Below are 17,886 nucleotides of genomic sequence, written 5' to 3' on the forward strand. Positions count from 1 at the left end.
CAGAGTGATCAGCTCCTTACCGCACCGCTTTACAACGTGACAGACAAGTACACAAACGACACAAACTTTTATGCAAACAGGTGGCAAACTCTGCGTTTGTTCACCACTACAGAGTTTGATGCTACATGACCTTTATCACTTGTGCTTCATGATCCTAAGTGCCTTGGTGCCTCTATGCCCACTTCAGGGTCCTGACCTTTGCGTGGGGGATTTCCTCTCTTAACAACCGGTCTAAGGCTGTGCGTTTGAGACAGGCACTTTCTTGTCCTTAGTCGATCAGCACAAGTAATCGATTCCCATTTCTATCCGATAGTACCCCTAAATTCCCCTAATTTTCACCCATTTTTAATTGCATTGTTGGCTCAGTCTGACTCCCACAGGTTCAATAATCTCTACTCCAGTTCGCCGATCGAGGCCAATCAATCAACTCACCAGCAGTGAGATCCTTTGCCGACTACGCCAATTTGTTGTGGGAAAATCACTACTCGGAGTCAGATCTAAAGATCCAACATGCAGTTTATTGGACAAAGCTTTGGGAGAAACGCTGGGCATTCTGCAGTGCATGCAGTCACCTTCTCAACTTTAAAATGGCAGTTGAGCATCTTTTATACATTTTCAAATAATGGACAAGTACGGACATTGGCAGTTAGCACATCGTTATACATAGAGTAGATACATTTATGCATTTATACCCCCCTTCAACGACTGATCTCGCTACAAAAACTCATTGTTTTGGTTCTGCTTTATCTCAAGCTAAGGTCTGAGCTATTTCCTGCAGTAATTTAGACACTAACAGGTTTTAACTCGCTGTGCAATGTCTGTGCCTAAGTGAGCACATCTTAATGTCGTTTCCCAGAGTCCATTTTTGTGCCAGGTAACCATCTTGTATCCTTTAATTTTGAGTTTACTCCAACACTTTGTTTCCGGCGGAGATGGTATACTTTCAGGTAGGAGAAGGCGGCTTAAAGAGTTCACCTTTGAAATGTGTGTGCCTGGCCTACATTGAAAAGTAAACTCATAGACTGCTAGCAAAAGTGCCCAGCGTTAAACACATGCTGAAGCGATAGAAGGAATGGCCTTATCCCCCTTAAATATGCCCAATAGCGTTTTGTGGTCGGTAACTATTATGAAACACCATCCATAAACATAGTGATGGAACTTCTTCACTCTGATAATGACGGTTAGTCCATCTTCCTCAATTTGAAAATAAGCTTCTTCAGCATCGGTTAGAGTCCTTGAGATGTAAGCGATAGCCCTTTCTGCATCATCTTCCATCCTATGCGATTAAACCACTCTGATTCTGTACGGAGACGCGTCACAGGTAATAATTATATCTTTTGAAGGGTCCAAACGAAGCCAGAGAGTGGATGACTGCAATGCCAATTTGACCCATTCAAAGGTCTCTTTCTGATTTTTTTTCTAACGTCACCTTTGGTGCTGCTTGAGCTGTATGTGTAGGGGTGCCAACATTGTAGAAAGGTTGGGAATAAAGCGCTCATAATAGTTCATCATGCCTAAAAAAGATTTCAATTCTCATATGTTTCTGGGGGCCGTGCTTCCTTAATTGCTTTTTGAGCTTGGAAAGTACATTTCCCCATTTGCGCCTCACTCCGGTCTGCTTAAATCATTTTAAAACAACCTCTATATTTGCCTGATGCTCCTGTAATCAGTACATCATCTAGATAAACAACCACCTTCGGTAGGTTTTGTAGTAAGCCTTCCATCGTTCGCTGGCAAATTGCACACGCCAATGAGACTCCAAAGGGCAGCCGAGTATACTGGTATAAGCCTTTGTGGGTGTTGATTGTAACGAAGTGTCTAAACACCTCACAGAATTCTAATTGTTGATTCGCATGGCTCATTTCAAGTTCAGTATATGGTAAGCCTCTCATGAACATGGCGTACAATTCTTCAACTCTTGGTGTTGGATATCAATCTAATTTTGTTGCTTGATTGATGGTTAATTTGTAGTCCCCGCATATTCTGAAGGTTCTATTTGGCTTAGCCACTGGTATGATGGGAGCTGCTCACTCCAAAAACTGTCCAGACTTGGAGATACCGAATTTTCCCAGCCACACAAGTTAAGACTCAACCTTCTCATCCAAGGCATAGGGTACATGTTGGACTCTGTAGGATATGGGCAGAGCCTGAGGATGCAGGTAATTCTTTTGCTTTTAGGCCCTGTATCTTGCCTAAGTTGTCTCGGAACTTCTTATGACATTGTTTTAAGGCTCCCAGGAAGTTTTCATTATTGATCTTGAAGATATCCAGCCTATGTAATTTAAGTTGGCGAAGCCAATCGTGGCCCATCAAACTGGGCTCTTGTCCCTCTACTACTATTAGAGGCAGTTGAGCTGATAGATGTTGGTGGCTTACAGGCGTTGATGCTGTTCGTAGGATCCATAAAGCTTCCCCAGTGTATGTTGCTAGCCTGGCCATTGTGTTTCTTAACTGTAAGAGCTGAATCTCTCTTTGCAAATAATTAAATATTTGCTCCCCTATAATGGTAGCGGAACCATCAATATCCCACCTCCATTCTGAGTGGTTGACCAATTACTTCCAAAACAACAGTAATTGGGGCCATCTTCTTCACCTTGATGTTGTTTAGCCTATATACTTCGGAATCATTTTGAGGGTTATTCTCAACTACGTACTGGAATGGGGTTTTTTTGGCTTGCGGTAGGCTCTGCTTATGATCACTGAGGGCTTTGGGTGATAATGGCTCTTAAGTAATTTGACAAACTCCTCAAAAGCTTTGGAGCCAGGGCATTTGGAGAAATCAGACTCCTGACCAGGCTATAGGTTGGAGCCCTGCAGGCTGTTAGCCGGATTACTCATTGCTTCTCTTTCCACTGCCCCTGTTCCCCCCCCACCCCCCCACCGTTTCATTGGCCTTCAGAAAAAATACAGGCATTGACATATTGCAACCACTTGTTCCGTGTTTGGGTTGAATGTGTCTAGTTTTCCAAAAAGAGGCATTTTAACACTCACAGACTGCTGAACAAGTTTGCTGCAAAAGACATTAACACGAGGTCTGTTCTCCTGATTTCTGTAGTGGTAGGAAGCCTCTCCCATTGATCCTCGTTGTCAAATGTAGTCTCCTTAAAGGCAGGAGGCCATCAAGTAAGTTAAAGAGCAATGGTTTATTAGAGGGAAATAACTATTTACAGAGGGTGATATAAAGGCTACCGTACTCTACGGCTCCAGACTCCCAACAGAGGTAGAAACCCATGCTCGGTCCCAGGATTTGCACTCTGCTCCGATTGGCCAAATGGGTCACATGACCCTCCGAGCACCTGACTCTTAAAGGGGCATGCTACCACACCCACAGTGCAGGGTGCCATTCTTTGCACACATGATGCTTTGTGGATGCTATCTGTCAAATCAGATGTATCACAACCAGAAAGGAATTTTCTCCCTCAATGTCCAGCTGGTTTGTGACCAATATACCATGTGTCATCCAGGTCAATGTTCAATATCCTGATGCTTAATGCTGTGGCAGTCCACTGAGCCAGCTGTATTCCAGCCTCACTGGATGGCCACTGGAGTGACGAGGGCTATCCACTGACTACATGGCTCAGGACTGGTGCACATCCCATCTTTCGGTTCTTTGTTTGTCCTATTACCATCTCCCCTTGCCTTGCAACTTCATCCCTTTGCCAGCTGAGCTCTCCTGCTTTTCACCCTATCATGGATCTTCCCTTTTGTTTTTTTTCATATCCCTTCCCCTTATCCCTGCCTCTTTACTCATTTAAAACCTGTGGTATCTCTAACTTACTCCAGGTCTGATGAATGGCCATTGGCCTGAAGTACTAACTCTGTCTACAGATGCTGCCAGACAGGCAAAGTTACTGGAAGTTTTAGATTTTGATTTCTGAATCACATGTGGAACAAAGAACAAAGAACAATACAGCACAGGAACAGGCCCTTTGGCCCTCCAAGCCCGCACCGCTCCCTGGTCCAAACTAGACCATTCTTTGGTATCCCTCCATTCCACTCCATTCATGTGGCTATCTAGATAAGTCTTAAACGTTCCCAGTGTGTCCGCCTCCACCACCTTGCCCAGCAGCGCATTCCAGGCCCCCACCACCCTCTGTGTAAAATACGTCCATCTGATACCATGTTAAACCTCCCCCCCCCTCACCTTGAACCTATGACCTCTCGTGAACGTCACCACCGACCTGGGAAAAACCTTCCCACCATTCACCCTATCTATGCCTTTCATAATTTTACACCCCTCTATTAGGTCACCCTCATCCTCCGTCTTTCCAGTGAGAACAACTCCAGTTTACCCAATCTCTCCTCATAACTAAGCCCTTCCATACCAGGCAACATCCTGGTAAACCTCCTCTGCACTCTCTCTAAAGCCTCCACATCCTTCTGGTAGTGTGGCGACCAGAACTGAGCGCAGTATTCCAAATGCGGCCGAACCAACGTTCTATACAACTGCAACATCAGACCCCAACTTTTATACTCTATGCCCCGTCCTATAAAGGCAAGCATGCCATATGCCTTATTCACTACCTTCTCCACCTGTGACGTCACCTTCAAGGATCTGTGGACTTGCACACCCAGGTCCCTTTGCGTATCTACACCCTTTATGGTTCTGCCATTTATTGTATAGCTCCCCCCTACGTTAGTTCTACCAAAATGCATCACTTCGCATTTATCTGGATTGAACTCCATCTGCCATTTCTTTGCCCAAATTTCCAACCTATCTATATCCTTCTGTAGCCTCTGACAACGTTCCTCACTATCTGCAAGTCCAGCCATTTTCGTGTCGTCCGCAAACTTACTGATCACCCCAGTTACACCTTCTTCCAGATCGTTTATATAAATCACAAACAGCAGAGGTCCCAATACAGAGCCCTGCGGAACATCACTAGTCACAGGCATCCAGCTGGAAAAAGACCCTTCCACTACCACCCTCTGTCTTCTGTGACCAAGCCAGGTCTCCACCCACCTAGCCACCTCCCCCTTTATTCCATGAGATTCATCCTTTTGCACCAACCTACCATGAGGGACTTTGTCAAACGCTTTACTAAAGTCCATATAGACGACATCCATGGCCCTTCCCTCGCCAACCATTCTAGTCACTTCTTCAAAAAACTCCACCAGGTTAGCGAGGCATGACCTCCCTCTCACAAAACCATGTTGACTATCGTTAATGAGTTTATTCCTTTCTAAATGCGCATACATCCTATCTCTAAGAATCCTCTCCAACAACTTCCCCACCACGGACGTCAAGCTCACCGGCCTATAATTTCCCGGATTATCCTTCCTACCCTTCTTAAATAACGGGACCACATTAGCTATCCTCCAATCCTCTGGGACCTCACCTGTGTCCAGTGACGAGACAAAGATTTGCGTCAGAGGCCCAGCGATTTCATCTCTCGTCTCCCTGAGCAGCCTTGGGGATTTGTCAGTCTTTATATTCCCTAAAAAACCTAATACTTCCTCCCTTGTAATGGAGATTTTCTCTAACGGGTCAACACTCCCCTCCGAGACACTCTCAGTCAACACATCCCTCTCCTTTGTGAATACTGACGCAAAGTATTCATTTAGGATCTCCCCTACTTTTTTGGGTTCTAAGCATAATTCCCCACTTTTGTCCCTGAGAGGTCCGATTTTTTCCCTGACAACCCTTTTTTCCCTAACGTATGAATAAAATGCCTTGGGATTCTCTTTAATCCTGTCTGCCAAGGACATTTCGTGACCCCTTTTTGCCCTTCTAATTCCTCCTTTGAGTTCTTTCCTACTTTCTTTGTATTCCTCCAGAGCTCCCTCCATTTTTAGCTGCCTGGACCTAACGTATGACTCTCTTTTCTTTTTGACCAATCCCTCAATTTCCCTGGTTTTCCACGGTTCTCAAATCCTACCCTTCCTATCCTTCTTTTTTACAGGCACATGCCTATCCTGCAGCCCTAACAACTGTTCCTTAAAAGACTCCCACATGCCAGATGTGGATTTACCCTCAAACAGCCTCTCCCAATCAACAGCTGCCAATTTCTGCCTAATCCCACTAAAGTTAGCCTTCCCCCAATCCAACACCTTACCCTTGGGACACGACTCATCCTTTTCCATCACTATCCTAAAGCTAACAGAATTGTGGTCACTATTTGCCACATGTTCCCCTACTGAAACTTTGAAGACCTGACCGGGCTCATTCCCCAGTACTAGGTCCAGTATAGGGCGGCACGGTAGCACAGTGGTTAGCACTGCTGCTTCACAGCTCCAGGGTCCCGGGTTCGATTCCCGGCTCGGGTCACTGTCTGTGTGGAGTTTGCACATTCTCCTCGTGTCTGCGTGGGTTTTCTCCGGGTGCTCTGGTTTCCTCCCACAGTCCAAAGATGTGCGGGTTAGGTTGATTGGCCAGGTTAAAAATTGCCCCTTAGAGTCCTGGGATGCGTAGGTTAGAGGGATTAGCGGGTAAATATGTGGGGATAGGGCCTGGGTGGGATTGTGGTCGGTGCAGACTCGATGGGCCGAATGGCCTCCTTCTGCACTGTAGGGTTTCTATGATTTCTATGATATAGCCGCCTCTCTAGTCGGGCTATCTACATATTGTTCTAAAGAACCTTCCTGTACGCATTTTACAAATGCCTCCCCATTCAGACTCCCAGCCCTGTGCAATTTCCAGTCTATACCAGGGAAATTGAAGTCTCCCACTACAACAACCCTACTTTTCCTGCACCTAACCATTATCTCCTGACATATCTGTTCTTCCACTTCCCTTGGGCTGTTGGGGGGCCTGTAGTATACCCCCAACATAGTGACTGCGCCCTTCCTGTTTCTGACCCCTCTGAATTGTCCTCCCTCTGCACTGCTGTAATATGCTCTCTTACTAATGTTGCTACTCCCCCACCTCTTTTGGCCCCTCCTCTGTCTCGCCTAAAACACTTGTACCCTGGAATATTCAGTTGCCAGTCCTGTCCCTCTTTCAACCAAGTCTCTGTCAACGCAACCACATCCAAATTCCTCGTAAGCATTAAGGCCCTAAGTTCGTCTGTCTTACCTGCTACGCTCCTTGCATTGAAGTAGATGCACTCCAGACCTCCAGGCCCAGTGAGGTCATCCTCCCCCAGAGTGCTCTCCTTCTTTGCCAGCCTTGTCCTGGCCCCAAGCTCGTCCCCAGCTCTACACTTGTAGACATAATTTTTTGATCCCCCCCCCCCGTGCCATATTAGTTTAAACCCACCCGAACTGCACTAGCAAAACTCCCAGCCAGGATATTCGTGCTCTTCCAATTTAGTTGTGACCCGTCCTTCTTGTACAGGTGTGGAGGTTAAGCTGCTCACATCAGTTGAATATCTGTGCTTCTCCAATTCTGACTTCTTGTTCATCATTGATTTTTCTTCATTTTTAAAATTAATTCATGGGATGTGGGTGTCACTGGCTAGGCCAGCAGTTATTGCTCATCTGTAATTGCCCTTGAGAAGGTGGTGGTGAGCTGTCTTCTTGAACAACTGCAATCCTGTGATGTAGGTACACTCACAGTGCTGTTAGGGAGGGAGTTCCAGGGTTTTGATCCAGCGACAGTGAAGGAATGGTGATAGATTTCCAAGTCAGGATGTTGAGTGGCTTGAATGGGAACTTCCAGGTGGTGGTGTTCCCAGGTATCTGTTGTTCTTGTCCTTCTAGATGGTCGCAGTTGTGGGTTTGGAAGGTGCTGCTTAAACAGCATTGGTGAGTTCCTGCAGTATATCTTATAAATGGTACAAACTGCTGCCACTGGTGGAGGGAGTGAACGTTTGTGGATGGGGTGCCAGTCAAGTAAGCTGCTTTGTCCTGGATGGTGTTGAAGCTGCATTCATCCAGGAGAGTATTCCATCGCACTGCTGACTTATGCCTTGTAGTTGGCGGTCAGGATGTGAGTTACTCACCGCAGGATTCCTAGTATCTGACCTGCTCTCATAGCCACAGTACTTATATGGCTAGTACAGTTCAGTTTCTGGTCAATGGTAACACCCAGGATGTTGATAGTGGAGGATCAGTGATGGTAATACCATTGAATGTCAAGGGGAGATGATTAGATGCTTTCACATTGGAGACACTCATTGTGACATCTGAAAATTACTTGACACTTGTCAACCGAAGCCTGGATTATAAATGTTGTGGGTTTCCTGAATCACTGACGATAAGGACTTTCAATAAGATAATTAATTCACTAGCTCTGCAGCTGCTTAAACACTAGTCCTCTGCCCGCATTCCCGTGGATGACTCCTGCACTCTTGCCATTTGACCTCTTTTGTAGCCACATCATCACGTTCTCCCATGACCACTTGATGTACATCTTACCCTTTTAATTGGGACACCCAGAGGCATGAGATGTAACCGTGTGTGCAATAGGAAACAATATACAGAGCATTGTGTGTCATACAATTAAATGAGTATAACTGTTTACATATGGACAACAACTGGTGCATAATCCAACACATCTCCTTTTCCCCCACTTTACTGTTGAAAAGAAACTGAAATTTGAAAGTCAGTTCTAGGCTCAGTGGTAATAAAGTTCTGGAATCTTCTGTTCAGCCTGATCAGGCGCCCTGAGCCTGTGATTACACCGGTTGGTAGCGTTGTGGTCTTTCTATGGCTAGTGTCCTCACGGTTAGCAACACAGGACACTTCATTTGACTGTTTGGTTGTTAGGTGCAGGATTCACTGCGTAGGCCTCTGTAGGAGTCTGCATGTCTGCTGGTGCAGGGGGCTGATGCCATAGGCCGGATGACTAAAGTGCTGTGTTATCTGTTTGCGGTACAAAATCATTTCATCCCATGTGGTATTCAACTGTTAATTATCAATGATGTCACAGTTGAAGTGGTCTCTATATGCTGTCATCTCTGGGGCTGGGAATTGTAGAGCATTCATTTCCAGACCAAATTGAATGAGCCCCAATATAATGCTGTCCCTCAGTGTACCTGCCTGACCGGGTACACTGAGGGAGAATTTAGCATGGTCAATGCACCTAACCAGCATGCCTTGCAGACTGTGGGAAGAAACCGGAACACCCTGAGGAAGCCCACTCAGACACAGGGAGAACATGCAGACTCCGCACAGACAGTAACCCAAGCCGGGAATCGAACCTGGGTCCCTGGCGCTGTGAGGCAGCAGTGCCAAGTTGTGGCTGTTAAATGCAGACACTACTTTGGAGAGACCAAATCGAGAGTGGATGATCACTTTGCTGCTCAAATCTGTTCAGTCTGCAAGTATGACGTTGAGTTCCCAGTTGCTGCTAATTTAATCCTACATCCCACTCTGACCTCCTGTTTCTTGGCCTCTGATACTGTTCGTTCCAATGGAAGTTAGCACAAGCTCATTGAATCGCACAGCTTCCCAGATTTAACACTGAGTTTAACAGCCTTAGATGGTGGATGCCCTACAATCAGTTACATTTCCTCTGGCCTCATATTTGTCCCATTATCCAATCATTTTGCCTTGGACCATTGTCAATTTTGTCATTCAACCACTTCTGTCATCCACTGTATCACAGACTTTCTCTGTTGATTTTTATAGCAACTTAGCCATTTTACCACAAGCAGCATCTGCCCACTCAGAGGGTCAGCAGCATCACTGTAGAGGGGGGGGGGGGGGGGGCAGGGGGGAGGACACTGAGGGAGGCAGAAATGCTTGAGCCACCAACAGTTCAGAGTTGGAAAGGAAACCCCCTCCATGGAAATTGTTGGGGCAGTGGGAGTGGTATTCCCTGCCTGTGGTTTCCCCTTTGAGCTCTGTTGGTTCCATTAGCAACCCCCTACCCACACCCAGCATATTGCTACAGGGAGGCCAACCCCATTAAACCGGTGACTCACCACAGACTCTGAAAAAGGGTCATCCAGACTCGGAATGTTGGCTCTATTCGCTTCCCACAGATGCTGTCAGACCTGCTGAGATTTTCCAGAATTTTCTGTTCTTGTTGTTGACCTCACCACAAGGCTAAGCCATCAATAAGATTCCAGAGCCTCTTTTAAATAGCGCTTAATAGGGCCTTTGGTATGCAAATTGAAGGGTGGAGAAGTTCTGCCCATTAGCGCCATTTCTCTCCCTGCAGATACTGCCTGACCTGCTGGGTGTTTTTGCAGCATTTTCTGTGCTTATTCACAGACTTATTAGTGTCATTCTGTCAAATAATATCTTTGACAGTTGGCTGAACAATGTGCTAATTGCCAGCAATCGCAGGTTTTCAAAACACTCGGCATGCAATCCACCTAATTAAACATTGGTTGATATCTTTTGTTCTGACATGTCTTGAAACATCTGACACAGCTGATCAAATCCTTTGACACAGATGGGAGAGTCCAACAATCTGGGAGGTTGGAGAGAGGATGGTTTTGTGTAATGACCACACTTGAAACCTCTGACAAGAGGTAGTGTCCACAATTGGCTGAAATCTTTTAGATAGTGGTAAGGATGATTTGTTTGATTCACATATGCTCACAGAGATAACAATAATTTTAAAGAGTAGCCTTCTGCTGTGGTAAACCACTGTTGGCTTATTGCCTGTGTGTGTGACATGCCTGGACACGCCCCTTCCGGCCCTGCCTGGGACTCCTCCCCCCCGGTCCAGGTATAAAAGTGACTGCTCCCCACCCCCTGCCTCAGTCTCTGGACCAGTTCATCGGCATGGGTGTGCTCCAAGTCTTTTGCTAATAAAAGCCTATTTGTTCTCGCATACAAACTAGTCTTTGCTTGATTGATGGTGCATCAATTTTATTAGCAAAAGTTTTGGGATGGAGCAGATACTAAAACCCGATAAAATAGAACTGGACCCTCAAGCTGTAGGAGCCTCTAACAGCTTCGATCATGGTTGCGCTGTTTCGAAACTTTCCTCACCACCTCCTCCGTCGTCCGGACTGAAACCGACAAGCTACACGTGCTCCACGCCCGGGTAAGCAATCAAGTATTCTTGATGATTAGAGACGCTGAAACATACAAGGATGCGATCGAACTTTTAAAAGGCCAGTACAACAAACAGTCTAATGAAATCTACGCCAGACATCTTCTGGCTACTCGCAGACAACAGCCAAGAGGATCGGGCGATCAATTCCTGCGTGCGTTGTGAGCACTTGGCAGGGCCTGCAACTGCAAGACCGTAACAGCCACCCAAAACACTGAGAACTTAATCAGAGATGCCTATGTCACGGGTATCAGGTCAAACTATATCCGACAACGACTGCTGGAACAGGGTGGGCTGGACCTACAAAAGACTGTGGCGCTTGCCGACTCGTTAGAGGTGGCCTTCTGTAATCTCGAGGCCTACACCCCCGACCACGGGGGCGCATCGTGGACACCGCAGTTGCCGCCACCTCTGTACTCGGGAGGGCCGCAGGCCTACGCCATGCTACGTCCCACCAATGACCCGACCGCTGTGGCAGTCTCCAGAGGCCCGAAGTGCTACTTCTGCAGCCTGGGGAAGCACCCCCGACAATGCTGCCCGGCGAAGGATGCGGCCTGCTCCGGGTGTGGAAAGAAGGGCCATTACGTGAAGGTATGCAGGGCGAAATCGACCTCTAAGCCCATTAGCGCCGCATGCGACCCGTGGGGGCCGCCATCTTGGGCGCCGGTAGCCGCGTGTGAGCTGTGTGGGCCGCCATCTTGGATGCCTTCAGTTGCGTGTGGGCCGTGCGGGCCGCCATCTTGGACGCCGTCAGCCGCGTCGCAAAATCCAACGGTGGCTTCGATTACGCTGGACCAGTCCAGGCCTCACCAACTCGCCAGGTCCATGATAGACATCGAGGTAAACGGTCGCACTACAAACTGTTTATTTGACTGTGGGAGTACGGAGAGCTTTATCCACCCTAACACAGTGAGTCGCTACGCCCTTTCAGTACTGCCAGTGAAGCAAACGATCTCCATTTCTTCAAAGTCCCACTCGGTGGATGTCCTCGGGTACTGCGTGACGACCCTGACTGTACGGGGCACAGTGTACAAAAATTTCAGGCTCCTCATGCTGCCACAACTCTGCGCTGCTGGACTCCTGGGGCTAGATTTCCTGAGTCACCTTAAGAGTGTCACCATGGAGTATAATGGGCCTTTTCCCTCGCTCTCCGTTTGCAATCAGCAGTTCTTAGATCACCCACCGCACACCACCTGCAGCCTCTCGACCCTTAAAGTCGCCCCTCCATCACTGTTTGAAAATCTCACCCCCGACTGCAAGCCCGTCGCCACCAAGAGCAGACGGTACAGTGCTGGAGACAGAGCTTTTATCAGGTCCGAAGTACAACGGCTCCTAGGGGAGGGGATCATTGAGGCCAGTACCAGCCCCTGGAGAGCCCAAGTAGTAGTTGTTAAAACTGGGGAGAAACATCGCCTGGTCATTGACGACAGTCAGACCATTAACCGCTACATGCAGCTGGACGTGTACCCCCGTCCCCGCATATCTGACATGGTTAATCAGATTGCGCAATATCGGGTGTTCTCCACCATCGACTTAAAATCTGCATATCACCAGCTCCCTATCCGCCCGGAAGACTGCCAATATACTGCCTTCGAGGCGGATGGCCGCCTCTATCACTTCCTCAGGGTCCCCTTCGGCGTCACCAACGGGGGCTCGGTCTTCCAGCGTGAGATGGACCGAATGGTAGACCAGAACGGGCTGCGGGCCACCTTCCCGTACCTGGATAACGTCACCATCTGCGGCCATGATCAGCAGGACCACGACGCCAACCTCCACAAATTCCTCCACGCCGCCACACTCCTAAATCTGACCTATAGTAAGGAGAAGTGCGTATTCTGCACACACCGCCTCGCCATCCTTGGTTGTGTTGTGGAAAACGGGGTCATCGGTCCCGATCCCGATCGCATGCATCCCCTCCTGGAACTCCCCCTCCCCACCAACCTCAAAGCACTGAGGAGATGCCTGGGCTTCTTCTCGTATTACGCCCAGTGGGTCCCCAATTATGCGGATAAAGCCTGTCCGCTCATCAAATCCACCTCTTTTCCCCTGACGGCAGAGGCCCGCCTGGCCTTTGACCGCATCAAAGCAGACATCGCGAAGGCCACGATGCACGCTGTAGATGAATCCATCCCGTTCCAGGTGGAGAGTGATGCGTCTGACTTCACCCTAGCCGCCACCCTTAACCAGGTGGGCAGACCCATGGCCTTCTTCTCACGAACCCTCCAAGGCCCTGAAATTCGACACTCCTCTGTCGAAAAGAAGGCCCAAGCCATAGCTGTACGGCACTGGCACCACTACTTAGCTGGTAAACGATTCACCCTACTCACGGACCAACAGTCAGTTACATTCATGTTTAATAACATGCAGTGGGGCAAGATCAAAAATGATAAAATATTGAGGTGGAGAATCGAGCTTTCCACCTGTAATTACGACATCTTATACTGGCCCGGGAAGCTCAATGAATCCCCAGACGCCCTGTCCCGGGGAATATGTGCCAGCGCACAAATAGACCAATTGCAAACTCGCCACAGCGACCTCTGCCACCCGGGGGTTACCAGGTTTTTTCATTTCATTAAAGCCCGTAACCTGCCCTACTCCATTGAGGAAGTCAGGTCTATAACCAGACACTGCCAGGTCTGCGCAAAGTGCAAGCCGCACTTCTATCGGCCAGACAGAGCTCACCTCATAAAAGCCACCCGCCCTTTTGAATGCCTGAGCATCGACTTCAAAGGCCCCCTCCCCTCTTCTGACCGTAACATATACTTCCTCAACGTCATTGACGAATATTCAGGCCCTGTCCTGCTCCGGAAGCACGTGAGGACCCATAAGTCGGACCCCCTGGTCGAAAGGGTCCAACTCCTCCACGCCAACCCCCAATACGTCTATGTGGCGTACCTCGACGGGTGGGAGGATACGGTCTCTATTCGGGACCTGGCACCCGCAGGTGCCCCAGAGACCACTACAACCCACAACCTCACACCCCCAACCCCCGTATACAGCACGCCTGAGCCCCAGGAGCCGCCACCACGCACCCGACAATCGGAAGGGACTACAGACGACTTGAGCGACTACGGCCTGGCGCCTGAACCAACACCGCGGCCACCGGAACCAACACCACAACCGGCACTACGGCGGTCACAGCGGCAGATCAAGCCCCCAGAGAAACTAAATTTGTAAATTTGTCATTCTGTAAATATCTTTCCACCCTGTAGCGGGATCCCTCTTTTTAACTCCACTGGGCTTATTTTAGGTTTGGTTCTCCGTCACCCAAACCCCACCAATGCCCGAGTGATTCTCTCTCTCGCCGATGGAACAACGGCCACCTTGCGTCTACTTCACTAGAGTAGCGCTCCCAAGAGAGAGAAAAGGAAACTGCTGCCTATCCACTACCTGGCAGCCTTTCCTGAGTGGGCGGTTTCGAAGCGCCCAGGGTACCCTCAGTTCTAGACTCCGGAATTATGGTAAGGGATATTTATATTGTGACTTAGTCAGAGATCATTGGTGAGAAATTGAAAAGATCAAAACGGACTCCAACGGAAGTCAAAGATATGTATATATTAAAACATCAAGGTCAAAGGTCACCAAACACCAGGAAAACAACACACCATGCCTTATGCTCTATAAGACTATAGCTATGGAAGGAATACTAAAACGGACACCACGGAATTCTTACTTTATACAAGTTTACCACGTCTTAAACTATGAAAGGTACATGCAAAAGCCCCCCCCTTTCCCCAAAGCCTCATCCACTATGATGATCTCGGGAACTTCGCGAATTACCAGGGGATACTCACAATCCTAGTTTAAATTGCTCAGTGGGCTTCGGGCTGCGTGCTGGAGACGAACGAGAGGCAGGAAACAGGAGAGGAGTGCTGTCATGCTGGTCCGAAGAGAAAAAGAGGAAGAAATGGCCGGCCTGACCATCCTTTTATATTGTAAAACTTGAATTCTTTTCCTGCCAACTCCGCCCCCCTTCCAACCGGCAGTTCCACAGACAAAGGCTTGCTAATGTTATCTGCAGCTGCGACCTTACAGTCCATAGAGACCAGATGGTCCCATCCCAGGTGATAGGTCTCTTGCTGTCCTTTATTGTTCCATCGGAGATCGTTTAATTGTTTTCTCATTAGGGAAATGGGCTTCTCCTCGCTCTGGGACAAGGCCATTATCACCTGCATTGAGTCCAGACCAGGTGTATTGTCTTGCTGCCGGCCTAGTCTGGTGATGTCGTCAGGTCCTTTTTGTGCTGCTGATAACCTAATCAGCAGTCTGTCTGGTTTCTGGCTGCTTGCAATTTTTGGACTGGGCCCCTTCACACACACACACACACACACACAGGCTGGCTGGGCTCCCTGGGACATTTTTGGTCAAGTCCTGCAGCCAAGTGTGGCCACTTTCACAGTTCTTTAGGGTTCAAGTCCTTTTCCCAGCTCATAAAAAAAGGCCTGAGTTGCCCGAAAAACTTACAACCCACTTCACCCCCGCCGGACTCTTTTTTAAAACAGGGGGTGAATGTGGTAAACCACGGTTAGCTTATTGCCTGTGTGTGTGTGACATGCCTGGACACATCCCTGCCAGCCCTGCCCGGGACTCCTCCCTCCCTGGTTCAGGTATAAAGGTGACTGCTCCCCACCCCCTGCCTCAGTCTCTGGACCAGTTCATCGGCATGGGTGCGCTCCAAGTCTTTCACTAATAAAAGCCTATTTGTTCTTGCATACAAACTAGTCTTTGCTTGATTGTTGGTGCATCATCTGCACAGCGCATACCCAACAGACTTATTCTGGTTAAACGTAGAAACGTAGAAACTAGGTGCAGGAGTAGGCCATTCGGCCCTTTGAGCCTGCACCAACATTCAATATGATGATGGTTGATCCTGCACTTTCAGTATCCAACTCCCGCTTTCTCTCCAAACCCCTTGATCCCTTTAGTCACAAGGGCCACGTCCAGCTCCCTCTTGGACATATCTAACAAACTGGCTCCAACAGCTTTCTGTGGTAAAGAATTCTACAGGCTCACAACTCTCTGAGTGAAGAATTTCTTCCTCATCACAGTCCTGAATGGCTTATCCCTTATTTTTAGACTGTGACCCCCTAGTTCTGCACTTCCCCAACATTGGGAACATTTTTCCCGCATTTAGCCTGTCCAGTTCCATCAGGATTTCATAAGTTTCAGTGAGAAGCGAGGGGATTCTCCCTGATGTCCTGACATAATTTATCCCTCAACCAACATCACTCAGAAAAATCAGATTTGCTATCTGGTCATTACCACGATGATATTTATAGACTCTTGCTGTGCATAAATTGGCTGCCACTCTTCCTGCATCACAACGTTTCCAAAAAAACCAACCGTTATTGATTTTAAAATGCTTTGGAATACCCAGAGGTTGCGGAAGACACCTTATAAATACAAATCTTTCTTTTTCATGTGCTACCAGGAGATGGTGCTGATGTGTTGTGAAGTTGAATGGAAATTACAGGATCTCCAAACCATCACTAGGCAGCTAGAGCCATAGAAACTCCCATTATAGGGAAGAAAATTAAGTCCACATGAGATGCTGTGTATTCTATGTGGGCCTATTGCTAAGGGCAGATGGTCACAATAACGTGAACTTTCCTGTGAGCCTCTCCAGCAAGGAGTTATTCATATCTATTATAAAAGAAGAGGAGTAGCTTGTTAGAAAAATATTCTGGCAGATTAATTTACCTGAAAAGAAAAAAATGGTATATTTTCTAATATGCAATGTTCTATTTTTAGCACCCAGCTTTTGGACCTGATACCCTTTGTTTCCCTTTAAATGGCACCCGTTCAGCAAATCTTCTTTTCTTTGCTTACATGCATATGGCCCCGATGAAATAGTGTCAAAAGACGTAACTTGATATCTTAAAATGAACATGAGACATGACAATTGTCCCATTGACAATTGAGAAAATATCCGTTTGTGGAGACAACTGTCCTTTCAAATTACTGTATTGATCTCATAAATTTCTTTGTAAGTTTACAGCTTATTTTAAAATACTGAAGCGATTTCGATCATTAATACTTACTTTTTACTTTGTTTAAATGTTGGTCCCTCCCTATTTCCCCCTTTCCTAAAACTGCTGACTTATGGCAGACCGCAAGAGCTGCTTTCAATCCAAATTATTAGGTGATTTGAACATCGCTATTGGTGTCACTATTTGAGTCCAATTCCGTCCTCACCCATCATTCGGATATGTGCACTTTCTAATAGGATCCTTATCAGGAGCAGGAGCATTCCTGAGCTCTGTCACATGACACTCTCCTTCTACACCCCCAACTCCCTTCTAACTCTGAAGTATTGAGACTAATTTTATTTTTCAGAATGTTACAAATGTGAGATTTTACAAGCCAGTTATGTTTTAAAATATTTCCTTCAATTTAAAATAAAATGAAATGTCCTGAAGAGGGACATGGTGAAATCATGTTGAACTCTGCCCAGATTCGGTTATCGTAGGGACAGAGGCCCTGGCCGAAACCCATAGAAACTCAAGTGCCTCTTTTCGCACATTAACACAAAAGAAAGGCAGCTGGTCTTGCAGGACACAAACTCTCAGAGTTGGACAGAGAGAGAGACCTGGAGTGGAAGCCTGAAAACAGCGCTGCTTTGCCACCAAGCGGAATGCTGGTGAGAATGGATTCACTGTTTGAAGAGATGAGATTTTTGGAGATTTAAAGACCAAGGAGTTGCCACAGGATGTCTTGCTGCTAGAAGTCAGTTTGATGATACTCAGATGATTGAGTAAAGGGATTTTCAAAGGGAACATTGGAAAACTCACTCTGATGTAGCAGGGAAAAGAGAACCTATTGAATAGCTGATGCACCATCAATCAAGCAAATACTAGTTTGTATGCAAGGACAAATAGGCTTTTATTAGCAAAAGACTTGGAGCACACCCATGCCGATGAACTGGTCCAGACTGAGGCAGGGGGGTGGGGAGCAGTCGCCTTTATACCTGGACCGGGGGGGGAGGAGTCCCG

This window comes from Mustelus asterias, chromosome 3 (genome assembly GCF_964213995.1).
Source record: "Mustelus asterias chromosome 3, sMusAst1.hap1.1, whole genome shotgun sequence".
NCBI lineage: Eukaryota > Metazoa > Chordata > Chondrichthyes > Carcharhiniformes > Triakidae > Mustelus > Mustelus asterias.